This window comes from Zea mays, chromosome 4 (genome assembly GCF_902167145.1).
Source record: "Zea mays cultivar B73 chromosome 4, Zm-B73-REFERENCE-NAM-5.0, whole genome shotgun sequence".
Lineage (NCBI taxonomy): Eukaryota > Viridiplantae > Streptophyta > Magnoliopsida > Poales > Poaceae > Zea > Zea mays.
The window spans coordinates 83,964,316-83,978,045 of record NC_050099.1 but is presented as its reverse complement, the minus strand read 5'-3'; the positions used below and the strand labels follow the sequence as shown (position 1 = coordinate 83,978,045).

Sequence of the window (13,730 nt, the reverse complement as noted above, 5' to 3'; positions counted from 1 at the left end):
AAAGAATATATTTTTATCACTTATATTACAAAATGTTTTCGACGTCCAGGACCTGCTCGAGCTCTTCACGCCCCATGGCACCGTCCTCTCCGTCGAGGTATATGCTATGCTAGAGCCCGACGTAGGATAATCTTGAGCTGAGCTTCTCTATGTTTATCTGATGCTGATGCTTACCGTGTATCAATCAGCAATGGGCTTCCACATAGGCAACACACTTCTTGAAGATGCTTGTATAGTTGTATTAAGCACCCTGCCAACTAATGCATCGGCAACAGACCAATTCTGATATTTATGAACTGACTTTGTACCTGACACGGGTAGGCCTAGACACTGAGCACTGCATTTGCCATTTCTATTCAGTGATCTCCAAATGAACTCATTACGTGAATGAAACATGCAGGATTTTCAATAGAACCATGCTCTTGACATCTTTTTTGATGACAACAATGTATTATCTGCTACTATTTGACTGGATGGATGGTCGGCTAAACTCAGTGTAGATTCATGTTTCATATAATTACTTCATCCTTAAATAGGCATATATTGCTTAGGCAGACACACATTTTCTTTCTTTCTTCTTAAACCCAATGCAGTGCACAAGTGTACCATTTGTCAGTTTCTTTTTTCCTGTGGGAGCAGAAGAAATGAGAGCTTCGTTTATAGTACAAAGTTTCCTTTCTTAATTGCCTTTTCATGTTTCAAATATTTCTGAGATATTTTCTTCACAGTTTCAGCTAAAACTCCTGGTACAACTGTGACATTTGTGATAATAGACGAGTAGGTTGTGAGTGTAGCATCTGTTAGTGATTCATGTTGCACACTAGAATCTGCCGATGGCTCAATCTACTTTTCATCATCTGATCATCACTTTGAATCCAACCCAAATGAGTAAGTTTTGCTCCTAACGATCATCACACCATGGAAGAAGGACCAGAAAATCTCATAGTTGCTGTCCTGGTATAGGCTGCCACCGACCGAGCACTGTTAGACGACCTCGACTCTTTCCATGATGGACAGTAGAGCACCATGAACTGGTATGGCACTGTCTCTGTCTCTACCTCTCCCACACTGCGACAACAAAATTGTGACTGCAGTTCTGATGCTAATTTAGATTTTTTTGATGTTGTTTTATGAAAATTGGTACACTCTAAAAATACAGTTATATATTTGTTTTTGTTTTAGTTATAAATCAGAATGTTCTTTTGCTTTCACGTTAGAAATATTTGATTTCAACTAAGGTGGATTTGCCTTCATGTAACAACTGCCTTATATTGTAACTATTAGAAGCTTATATTCTTGAGTACATATTATTGTGCCTGTTATTTCTCAATGGAAAACTGAAATTCAGTTACAACATAAACATGTATATCAGTTTTCAGAGTGGATATTTAGTTACAACATGAACAAGGACCTACAGTTTTTAGAGCTAACATCAACGACACCAAAATTCATAACTGAATACAGGATTATTTCAATTTTTCCTCTGTGTATGTTATACAAATTTTGTAACTCGACGTCGCCTGCAACTCTTCTTCTAGGCGTGCATTTGGAGACAAGGTGAGGTCCTCTGGCGGCACCGCGACACACAAAGGTGGTGGCGCGTTGTGCCTGGCCAGTCGCGGCATGTTGTGCCTGTCCGGTGACGGAGAGTTGTGCCCGCCCAGTCGCGGCAAGCAGCGCCCGGACGGTGGTAGCGAGCGACACACCCAAATGGCAAGTGGATCCCGAAAGATGGCGGCTGACGGCGACGTGCCAGTGGCAGCGAGCTGCACTTTCCTGCTCGAACGGTGGCGGCGCTTCCTTGCCAGTTCGATAGGGAAAGGTAGAAGAAACACGCTGTTGGGCCAGGTAACACGCCCAGGGGGCTTCCTGTGAAATTTGCAGAGGTAGGTAAGAAGAGGTGGGAGGGTATTTTGCAAAATAAACATTTGTCGTTGGATGTATGATCTTTGTTACGTTTACCAGCGGACACTAGATCAAGGAGTGCAAGCCCCAGTGTTGGCAGGTCTTCACGCAGACAGGGGTCTCTTTCTATTAGCGAGTGAGGTATCTCAGGGCTCTCTGTGACTATCTTGTCGCTGTTATACTGAACCATAATGTATCAGATTCTTTTTGTTAGCACCCTTATGTACTCTAGGGTCACTTGGATCCATTGAGTTGGTGGGTATATATAGAAGTAACTAGGTATGTGCATGTGTGTTGCCATGGAGTTAAAATTAGTATAAAATATAGATACGGATTGACAAACATCACTATAATATGCATCCAAGTTTCACGTCACTATGAAAGAATGACAAGTAAATAGGAAATCAAATACTACCTCCATCCAAGTTTCACAAGCGTATATAAGTAATTTATGCATGGCTAGGATCATAAATGAATTACAAAACCTTATAACATATATTTTTATATAAGTTATCGTGGTATTATATGTTCCCGTTGCAACGCACGGGCACTCACCTATGTGCAATGGTCGTCGCCCTCTTTAGGATTATGCAGAGGTCAGAGAAACAAATAGCTATATTTTTCAAAGAAAAGAAAAAAAAATAAGAACAGGTATCCTACTGTCTCCATGCTGGATCAGCTCGGCTTCTTTCAAGATCTGATGGTTGCTGGTGGCTGATCCACCAATTAAGCAGGCTTCTTTCAAGAGACTGATGTTGAAGCAGCAAGGAATGCGAACTACGTGGGAGTACCCCTTTGCGGTCGCAGGTGTAAACATAAAGATATTTTCCACTCTATTGTGGTTAACTTTCACTCTTTTGATTTTATAACTATGTGTTGTTACTTGGCTGCCTTTTTTAATTGATATGCGGGATTTAACAATGATACCGATGGCGTATTGACATTGAAATCTGATCTCTTTCAGGGAGCTGCTGGGCTTTCTCAACAATAGCAGCTGTGGAAGGCATCAACCAGATTGTTACAGGCGACTTGATCTCCTTGTCTAAGCAAGAGCTTGTCGACTGTGACACTTCATACAATCAGGGGTGCAATGGAGGTCTGATGGACTATGTGTTTGAGTTCATCATCAACAATGGCGGAATCGACACCGAGAAGGATTACCCTTACAAGGGCACAGACGGACGGTGTGATGTCAACAGGGTATTTTTTTCGCTTCCATACACAACAGCAAAACTGAATACTCCCGTCGGCCATAATAATTCCCGTCGGTTTTTAGGGTTGCCGACGGGAGTTAATTAACTACCGTCGGCCATAACGAAGCCGACGGGAGATAAAATAACTCCCGTCGGTTTTTAGGGTTGCCGACGGGAGTTAATTAACTACCGTCGGCCATAACGAAGCCGACGGGAGATAAAATAACTCCCGTCGGTTAGTCCGGAGGCCGACGGGGTTTAGGGCGGGCCCGGCTAAAACGCGCGCGCCGGCCACTCGCCCAGGCTCTATTCATCGCGCGGTCGCTCATCCCGCGCCGCCGGCCACTCATCCATCGCCGGCCACTCATCCCGCGCCGCCGCCGATCGCCGTCCAGCGCCCGAGCGCCGCCCGAGCCTGCGCCGCCGCCGCCGTGCGCCCGAGCGCCGCCCGAGCGCCGCCCGAGCCTGCGCCGCCGCCGCCGCCGTGCGCCGCCCCGCCCGAGCGCCGCCAGCGCCTACGCCGCCGCCGCCGACCCCGCCGCGCCCGTCCCGTCCTCCGCCGCGGCTTGCCGACGCCGCTGCCCCCGCCCGTCCCCTCCCCCGACGCCGCTGCAACCTCCACTGAGACAGTAAGATTGAAATTATTTAAAATTATATCATTGCGATATATATTTATATTTATATCGAAAATATGTTTATTCCCGTCGGTTGGTTGATTGTATTGATTAAGCCGACGGGAGTTAACTACGTTGTGGTCGTTTAATTAGTATGATACACTGTTTATTTTCCTAGAGTTTTAGGGTTAAGTGCGCAGACCAGTAGTTAACCCTAGGCGTCACCCGTTCCGGAAGCATGCACATGCATCACATTTATTCATATGTTTGGGCCTAATGCACCTAGACAATCTATGAATGCATAGATTGTATAGTTTCATTCGGTCCAAACACAAGATTACTTGTGATGTGCGTGGTTCCGGGATTGTCCACGTATTTGGACAGCCGGAGAATGGGTGTGGCCGCATGTGATTCGTGCACGTGTCCGTTGGTCCGAACGAGATTTCAGCAGCATAACCCAGTTGTTCTCCGTCGCACCATGATAGGCGTGTGTTCGGAGAACAGCGGGGTTATGCTGCCGAAATTTCGTTCGGACCATCGGGCACGTCACGAGTCGCATGCGGCCGCCTCCATTCTCGGGTGGGTTTATGTCCTTTCCTATAGTAGGGTTATCACCTAAGCCACGTGCATCGCTCTTATATGCTGAATTTTTGGTTGGTGGTTTACACAACAGCAAAACTGAGCCATCCTAGTCCACAAACATGGAAGATGACCGTGAGTGGATGTATGCTGGTTGGAAGAAGGGCGGATGTCACACAAAGGAATGGTTTCAGAAGACAGAAAAGTTTTTAGAGAACGCTCGTGGAGAGTCAACCCACGCTGTGATTAGGTGCCCATGCACCAAATGTGGGAACATCCAGTCACATGACAAGAGAACTGTGGCACTACACCTTTGCAGTCATGGGTATGTTCAAGGTTATAAGGTTTGGGATAACCACGGCGAGTCACGGTGTATAGTATCAGCACAGATGGAGGTGGATGACGGTGAAAACGTTGATCGATTGGACCATATGTTAGAAGATATGCAGGCAGAGTTTGTCAACAATCCTGAAGATCCGCCTACAAAAGAGGTTGAAGAGTTGTTCAAACTCCTCCAAGACTTAGAAATGCCTCTGCATGGACACACAACGGTTACCATCCTCCAGTTCGTGACCCGTCTAATGAGCATAAAGTCAAAGTTTGGTTGCTCAGCCAAATGTTATAAGGCGATTTTGGACTTGTTTAGTGATGTCCTTCCTGCCGATCATAAGGTGCCTAAAGACATTTACCGGTCAAAGAAGCTGCTAAAGGCTTTGGGAATGCCATATGAGAAGATCGATATATGCCCGTCCAACTGCATGATATATTGGCGCGATCGTGCGAAACTAGAGAAATGCTTGAAATGTGGCCTGTCGAGGTACATAGAGGTGGTAAACGAAGAAGGGGAGAAGGTGACAACAAAGAGGGCACATAAGCAGCTTCGCTGGATGCGTCTCACTCCAAGACTGAAACGCAAGCAAATACTTCAAGGGGCCGATAGATATGTCCTTGCTCATCAGGTGGAGCAGGTATATTACTCGTCATATCCATGCCCTAAGTTGAGCGCTTGGTGGGTCGTATACAAAACCTACCCCCGTGATCGGTTGTCCACTCCTGTTCCCGATGATTACAATCGTGAGGCTCAACAAGCTGACGGGGTATTCCAAGAAGATGAGTTGCCATCCTCATTTGATATAGACCCTGCTCCTACATTGGATTGTTTAGTTGGAGACCTCAATGATATATCATTGCCACAAAAAAGGAAACGAAACGATAAGTAACAAGTTAAGTTTATTTCCATATGAATGTTTATTTGTTTAATGTTGGTTTATTTTGCACCGTTTGTTTATTTATTTACAATACTCAGTACTAATAAAAACTTTCAATTGCTGCAGGATGCCTAAAAAGTTTAAGCAGGTGGTGAAGGGGTTCAGGGACTCCCTTTTCCGAGGGAGTTCCTTGAGCGCTAGTAAGAAGGAGCAGCTCTACAGAAGCCTACACCCAGAGTTACAGGGCCAGCCCTTGGGGTTTCAGAGAGGCGATGTAAGAATCATTGTATTGTTGCTTTTAATTTGTGTAAGACTTTAACGCGTGAATGTGACACTTGAGTTACTTATTTGCAGGATGAGGATGAGGATGAGGATCAGGATGAGGATGAGGTTGAGGATGAGGATGAGGATGAGGATGAGGATGAGGTTGAGGGTGGAGGTGAGGAGGCTGAGGCAGGAGGTGAGCAGGGAGAGGGTGGAGGTGGAGATGAGACTGAGGCTGAGGCAGGAGGTGCGGCTGAGGGTGGAGATGAGGCTGAGGCAGCTCCAGCAAGGCGTCCACGTAAGTTTAGAAGGCCTCATGTCGTACAACCTCCACCTGTTCCGAGCTCCGAGACGGGGAAGGCGGTGATCTCCCCCGTCGGAGATAGGTAAGTGCTGTATCTTTTGATTTGAATCAGCTGTATTCATCAAATGTAAGCATGTTTGATGCTTGCCCGTCTTTTTGTAGGGAGTGGTTGGACTACTCTTTCACCGGCCAGGGTCGTCAAAAGCAGGTGAACTCTGTGTTGAGTTCGCTCCTGAAGTTTCACTACCCTGGACTGGTGAAGACGTCCGACGATGCAGACGCTGCGCCGGTCCTCGTCTCCTGTTGGGACGATTACAAGCTGAAGGTCGATGTCACTTATGGCGATGCCCAGGGGCTTGTTCGCGCTGACTTCTGGGTACGTAATCTTGTGTGTGTTATATGGAAGCAATCATTAAAAAGTTAGATAACATTGCATTCTTTTTGTAGGCACGTTTTCGGTTGGCCGACGGGGATGACGCGAACCACGCCGAGAAGGTGTTTCAAGTAAATGCCTATCGGTTGGTGAAGGAGGCCCTGTACGAGGCAAGGATTCAGGCCACGTGCATGTATTATCAACAAATTTTAGGGCAAAAGATGAACAAGAAGACAGGGGCCTCGAGTATATACCTTCGCGAGGAAGAGTATCGTAAGGTTATATTTCAATCCTTTCCTTTGTGTTTGTTTCATTTGAATAGGTACTGATATATGTTTGTTTTTATGAAGGTGGTGGTTCCGTGGATGTCTAACCGGCCAGAGGCCTACGCAGCTTGGTGTGGGGTATGGGCTTCTGAAGCCTTCCAACAGAAGTCAAAAAGTCACAGGGACAATCGAGGCACCATGCCGAACCACACCTTCGGTGGCGACAACTTCACGCGAAAGGCGAAACGCCTGGTAAGAAAACTAACAAATATGTTGAGATGTCATATATTCTTTTATTGTACTAACTCTGTGTTGTAGGAAGCTCAATTAGGTCGCGAGCCGACTCCCATCGAGGTGTGGGAAGCTGGCCATAGGGGAAGCGACCCTTCCAACCCTTTGTGCAGCCAGACACAAAGGGAGCGTCTGGTGAGCTGTTGTCCTCAATATTCGGTTAATGCTCGCAACGTACTAACTAAGGTTATATAATCGATACAGGCGGCATATGCGGAAGAGATGAAGGACCGTCACGGAGAAGACTGCGATTGGAGGACCATGCCGATCGATGCTCAAGCCGTGCATAAATCCGGTGGAGGAAAGGCACATGGACGGTGAGATGTTACATTACATGCCATTTATATAGTGACATGAGCATATGCCTTAATTAATCTTTCTTTGACAACAATTGTAGATTCTCTCTCTTTGATGGAATGATCAACACGACGGATTTTAGAGCGTCTCGGCGGTCGGCATCCAGGTCCGGAAGCTCCGGTCGTAGCTCTCGTCGGCTCACTGAGCAAGATCTTGAGATCGTGAGGCTGCGTGAGGAGAACCGTGAGCGCGATGAGCAGTTGAGGGCTCAAACTGAGCAGTTGAGGGCTCAAAGTGAGTACTATGCCTCAGTCCACGCGCAGCAACAACAGATGATTCAAATAAGCCCATTGCATTATTACTGTTTATTCATTGCTTTACACATCCAATGCGTACTACTAATATGCTTGGTCAATAGTTACTAGCTCAGCAGCAGGGCATTCCGTATGTGGCCCCTCCGCCTCCGCCGCAATGGACGTTCGTCCCTATGGGCCCTCCTCCACCTCCGGTAAGAAATTCTATGTCCATTCTCTAGTTACATAGTAAAAACGACGACTTGTGCCGCACTGCACTCACATGAATATGTATTATTCTTGTATTCAACAGGGACTTGTGCCGCAGCAGCCTCAGTTTAGCACACCGCCGGCACAGCTACCTGCCCCTGGCGCACAGGTTTGTATTCTAACTCTATAGCTATCGCCGACAGTTCAGCAGTTAATATGTACGATTTCTGACAAATTGCATTCTCGCTCCATAGGACAATCAGGAAGGAAGTGGAACGATGGATGGCTTCGTCAACTCCCTATTCGCGTACCCAACTCCGGACGGAGGCAGCGGCCAAAGCTCCAACAACCCTAGCCGCCGCGGTTCGTGAATGTGCTTCGATCTCTACCTTTTCAGTAATGAACACTTCGATCTCTACCTTTTCAGTAATGGACACTTCTTTTGTGGATGAACACTTCTTATGTGGATGAACACTTCTTATGTGTATGAATGTGGATGAATGTTCTTATATATATGTGTGTTGATGGATGTGATTGATGTGTGAATGTGCATGATGATATTGTGTATATTTTATGTGCCATTGATCATAAATATGGGGTTTTTGGGGGGGGACAGTTTAACTCCCGTCGGCTTTGCAAAGCCGACGGGAGTTAAACTGGTACTGTCCAGGATAACTCCCGTCGGCTTAGCCAAGCCGACGGCAGTTGTCGCTCCTCCGTCCCGGCACCCAGGGCTGACGTGGCGGACACATAACTCCCGTCGGCTACCTAGGCCGACGGGAGTTAATTGCCCGCCACGTCAGCCCTGGCCCGGGGAGCGACAACCGCCGTCGGCTACCTAGGGCCGACGGGAGTTAATTATCTCCCGTCGGGGCCGACGGGAGTTAATGCAATCCCCGTCGGGTAGCTCCTGTCGGCCGGGTACCGACGGGAATATCCTGGATTGTTGTTGTGATAGTTTTTCCTTGATTTTCCAAAGACCAGCACCGTCATTTTTACTTACTGCTGATCTTGTGTGTGTGTTGGGTCCATCCATTGCAGAAAAACGCGAAGGTTGTCACTATTGACAGCTACGAAGATGTACCAGCGAACGATGAGAAGAGTCTGCAGAAGGCAGTTGCAAACCAGCCTGTCAGTGTCGCAATTGAGGCTGCTGGCACAGCATTTCAGCTCTACAGCTCGGTAATTCGCGCTCACCTTGCTGTTGGGTTCATCTGTGGACCGTTTGGTTAAATTTCGAGATGAATGATTCAATCATCACTCCATGAATCATCTGCCTTTGTACTGGTGACTAATTATCATTTCCTGGCCTCAGGGTATCTTCAGTGGAAGCTGTGGAACAGCGCTGGACCATGGTGTCATGGCCGTCGGCTACGGGACAGAGAACGACAAGGACTATTGGATCGTGAAGAACTCATGGGGCAGCAGCTGGGGCGAGTCCGGGTACGTGAGGATGGAGCGGAACATCAAGGCGTCTAGCGGCAAGTGCGGTATCGTGGTTGAGCCGTCATACCCGTTGAAGGAGGGCGCCAACCCGCCGAACCCTGGCCCCAGCCCGCCGTCCCCGACCCCGGCGCCCGCCGTGTGCGACAACTACTACTCGTGCCCTGACAGCACCACCTGCTGCTGCATCTACGAGTACGGCAAGTAATGCTTCGCCTGGGGCTGCTGCCCGCTCTAGGGCGCCACCTGCTGCGACGATCACTACAGCTGCTGCCCCCATGACTACCCCATCTGCAACGTCAGGCAGGGAACCTGCCTCATGGTAAATGCTCGGCCCATCTCATGATCTTCTTCAGTTAGCTACGAGATCACTGCCAGTTTCTTTCGTCTGATCTCTAACCGGCAAATTCGCTGCTTGACGAACAGGGCAAGGACAGCCCACTACTGTCAGTGAAGGCTACGAAGCGAACCCTGGCCAAGCCGCACTGGGCTTTCTTCGGCAACACAGCTGACGGCATGAAGAGCAGTGCATGAGAAAACGCAGCGTGGCATTAGGTCTCGGCGGCCGCTATCTACCTATATCCATTTTAGTAGGTACTCACTCCTGTACATAAAGCCTGCAGAAAAAAAAGAGGGTTCGGTTGTTTATGGAACCCTGGCAAATTTGCTTTCGCGCAAAATGTAAAACTCAGCTAGCTCTGCTAAGCTCCCCGGCGTAGCTCGACACAGCTGCGATCTATTATTATTTGATGTAATGGGGACTGATATTGGAACAACCAGCAATGCTATGGTACATTCATTTCTTGGACGCGCTCTGTTATGTGTCGGCGGTGATATCCTCTGATGGTTTTTGTATTTGGTTTTGTTACTAACAGAGAGTGGACAATAGGTTCTAGCTTCATTGCATCAGTGCCAGCAGATACCAGCACGACTGCACGAGCCCAATAGGGCAGCCAACTGTTGGAGGCCTTTTTCCAACTCTTATTTTCCTTCAAGACCGAACCAGGCGCCTTATAGAAAGCCCACCCATATATGGGCCTGTTTGTTTCCCGGAGGGATTCTCTGTTCCGTGAAAATAGCTATAGCGGACCGGCTGACGTGTAGTGCTAGCCTGCTCCACGCGTCAGCCGCCAGACGTAACTGTTGAGGAAAGTTTCAACTTTTTTTCCTAACGAGCTTTTTTACTGTTTCTTTTATTTGCTTTCATTTTTTAACCTGCTAACGTTACTTGTTTCTCATTTCTTTATTACTATTTCCTCACATAAGAGTAGAGTTGAGCTTAATGTTGTCAGTTACTCTACTGAGCATACTGAATCTTCATCTCCTTTACAAAGCCTGTAATGACCAAATTTACAATTGCCTTATGAGAAATTGGAACATACAAGGAAGTCCTGCGCTCCCAGGTAGTGCATTTCTTATTTAGAATGTGATTATGTATTTTACTTAGGTCATAATACTTGTCGAGGCGCCGACTGCTGAATGTCCATGCATCAATGGACGACAGAGCCTTGTAAAGAGTCATTTGCATGGGCCATGATTCCTCTGTTTGAAGGTAACCATGCGGGTGGTCTTAGTGATGCTGCTCACAAATATTATATCTCAAATCCTTTTCAAAGCATTACGCGTTACCATCTGCATGTGACTCCTTATTTAGCTCCGATTCTAACAAGAACCTTCCTATTGCAGTTGAAACGGAAACATAACGACAGAACAGAAAATGAAGCTGCCGAATCAAATGACTGGATGAGCCCTGGATATGCTAATGCTGGCAGCAGCCCAGTTCCTACACCCCCTTCAGGGAAAGGTTTAAAAGCATCCACCAAGCCTAAGGCTACGAAGGGCCAGAAATCTGGTCCTCAGACCCCTTTGGGTTTTGATGAGTGATGCCACACTTGTAATGTAAACCATAAATCATCCTATTTGGGACCAATACTCAATTCAATTTGCAGATGTAAGTGAAAACTTCGTCATGTAGATGTGAGCCACGAAACGCGTCGAACTCAGGTGGCGTTTGGTTGAGCACTTGTAATGATAACATTAATGCAAATAAATAAAATTGGTATCTATTACCATGGGAATGAAAAGCGCTAATTGTTTGGATAGATATGGCAACGTTTTCTATGGGCAGTGCCTGCGGCCGCGCTTGCCGTTTGCGTTGCAGGCCGTGTTTGCGTTGCGTCGATCTATAGGCCGCGTGCTTGTCGTGTGCGTTGCAGGCCGTGTTTACGCTGCATTGATCTGCAGGCCACGCTCTCGCTTCCACGTGATCTATAGCATAACTGCATAATCATATAACACATATTTGTATATATAAGTTATCGAGATATTATATGTTCCAGATGCAATGCACGAGCACTGACTATCTTATATAATGCACTACTAGGTGAGTGCCCGTGTGTCACAGGACCGAGTTTCTCTTTGATGTCATCCCGGACAGCTCGCGGATGTCATCCTCTATCTCATAACTGCATAACACATATTTGTATATATAAGTTATCGAGATATTATATTTCCCCGTTGCAACGCACGGGCACTGACCTAGTAATATATAATTGTCTATGTTCCTTATGATTCATTCTTCATCATCGTATGCTGTGTTTATGAAGGTACGTCCTTCATAACCTTCGTCCAAAAATCATTATGTCCTAAGGGAAATAATGCTTCGTAGGACGAAGGACTTTATCGATTAACATTTTCTGTGTTGCCTTGTTCTTAACTCATAGCATTTGAGAACAAGTCCCCAACATTGGCGCCCACCTCCGGTGAACTCACTTCCACTCTTTGAGTTTTCGAACACCTTCGGCGATCATAAACCTTCGCTATGGCGCCGAAGAAAGCTTCAGCAACTAGGGCTGCAGCTCTGCAACCGCTGGACCACAATCAGGAGACTGTCTCCCTTCGGGAGGCCCGAAGCCAGAAAAGGAAGGCTATTAGCCCGACACCGCCAGAGGATGAGATAGACCAAGAAATCAGAGACATGGAGATGCTTCATCAACAGGTGGAGAGGAAGAAGGAAAAGATGGTCAGGCTAGCTGAACTGCAAAGGCAGATAGACGAAGCTTCTGAAGAAGTTCGTCATCTTACTCAGGATGAGCAGCACCGAAGGCCTCAGCACCAAGACCTTCATCAGGAGGGTTTCCTCAACGAAGATGACTGGTATGACAATTTCCATCATGGGAATTTTGTTTTTGATGATGCTTCTCCTCTATCCGCTGAGCTACAGGCTACACCTTGGCCTCCGTCCTACAAGCCGCCTCAGCTTCCCACATTCGATGGCCACTCAGACCCAAAGCAGTTTTTGATGTGCTACGAAGCAACAATATCTTCGTATGGTGGCAATACTGCAGTCATGGCCAAATCTTTTGTTATGGCTGTCAGGAGTGTTGCTCAAACCTGGTATTCTTCCCTTCGACCAGGAACGATCACTTCATGGCAAAAGCTGAAGGACTTGTTGTTAACCAGCTTCCAAGGGTTTCAGACGAAGCCGGTCACTGCTCAAGCTTTATTCCAGTGCACCCAGGACCACGAAGAATACCTTCAGGCGTACGTCCGGAGGTTCTTGCGTTTGAGGGCACAGGCACCAACAGTGCCCAATGAAATTGTCATTGAGGCCATGATCAAGGGGCTTCGGCCAGGACCTTCAGCTCAGTACTTTGCTAGGAAGCCTCCTCAAACTTTGGAGAAGCTGCTCCAGAAGATGGACGAGTATATTCGGGCCGATAATGATTTTCGTCAAAGAAGGGGGGAGGCTTTCAGGTTTTCTGAAATGACCAGGGGCTTCGGAGGGAGGCTCTATCTGAGGCACGTTAGGTCAATTCACAACTCTACTCAAAATGATGATAGGGGGAGCCAGCAGCAAAGGCCACAGTGCTCCTCACAGGCTTCGGGGCAACAGCAAGGCTCCTTCCGACCACCAGCTCCAAGAGGCAGAGGCGCCAGGGGCTTTGGCGGAAGATTTGGAGATCAACCAAGAAGAATTTTTTGCTTGTTTTGTGGTGAGAACAAAGGCCATACCACCAGGATGTGCCATGTTACCATCCAGAAACAAAAGGAAATAGCCGAAGCTGCAGCACAACAGGCTCAACCGAAGCAGGTCATGCACACTGCTTCGTATCATTCGCCTTACATCCCAGAATATGTAGGCAACCACCCTGCAGTTTCTGTTGCTTCGGCGAGTCAACCTCAAGCTTCCTGGCAATAGCCTCCGCCTCCGCCACCGCTGCAACAAGGCCAACAGCCAGAAGGGAGCCAATATGCTCCACACCAAAGGGACTTCAGAGAACAGTCCGAAGCTCGCACAGTCAACAGCACTGTGCCAGAATCGAAGCACATCTATTGATAAATATCCTACCTTGATAGCAGTCTTTTTCATTCAGTTTTATTTTCTGTGTAATAAAGGACATTTTTTAGATCTCATATAATAGTTTCGTTGTTTGCCACAAGGAAAATATATTTTCTCCACAGGCTTAAGTTGTTGAAGCTTAAAGATT

General features: G+C 47.3%; 1 pseudogene; it reads left to right on the top strand.

Annotated features, from left to right (window-relative positions):
- Positions 1-2,873: 2,873 nt before the first annotated feature.
- LOC103653456 (oryzain alpha chain-like) lies at positions 2,874-9,781 on the top strand (annotated as a pseudogene).
- Positions 9,782-13,730: the final 3,949 nt, after the last annotated feature.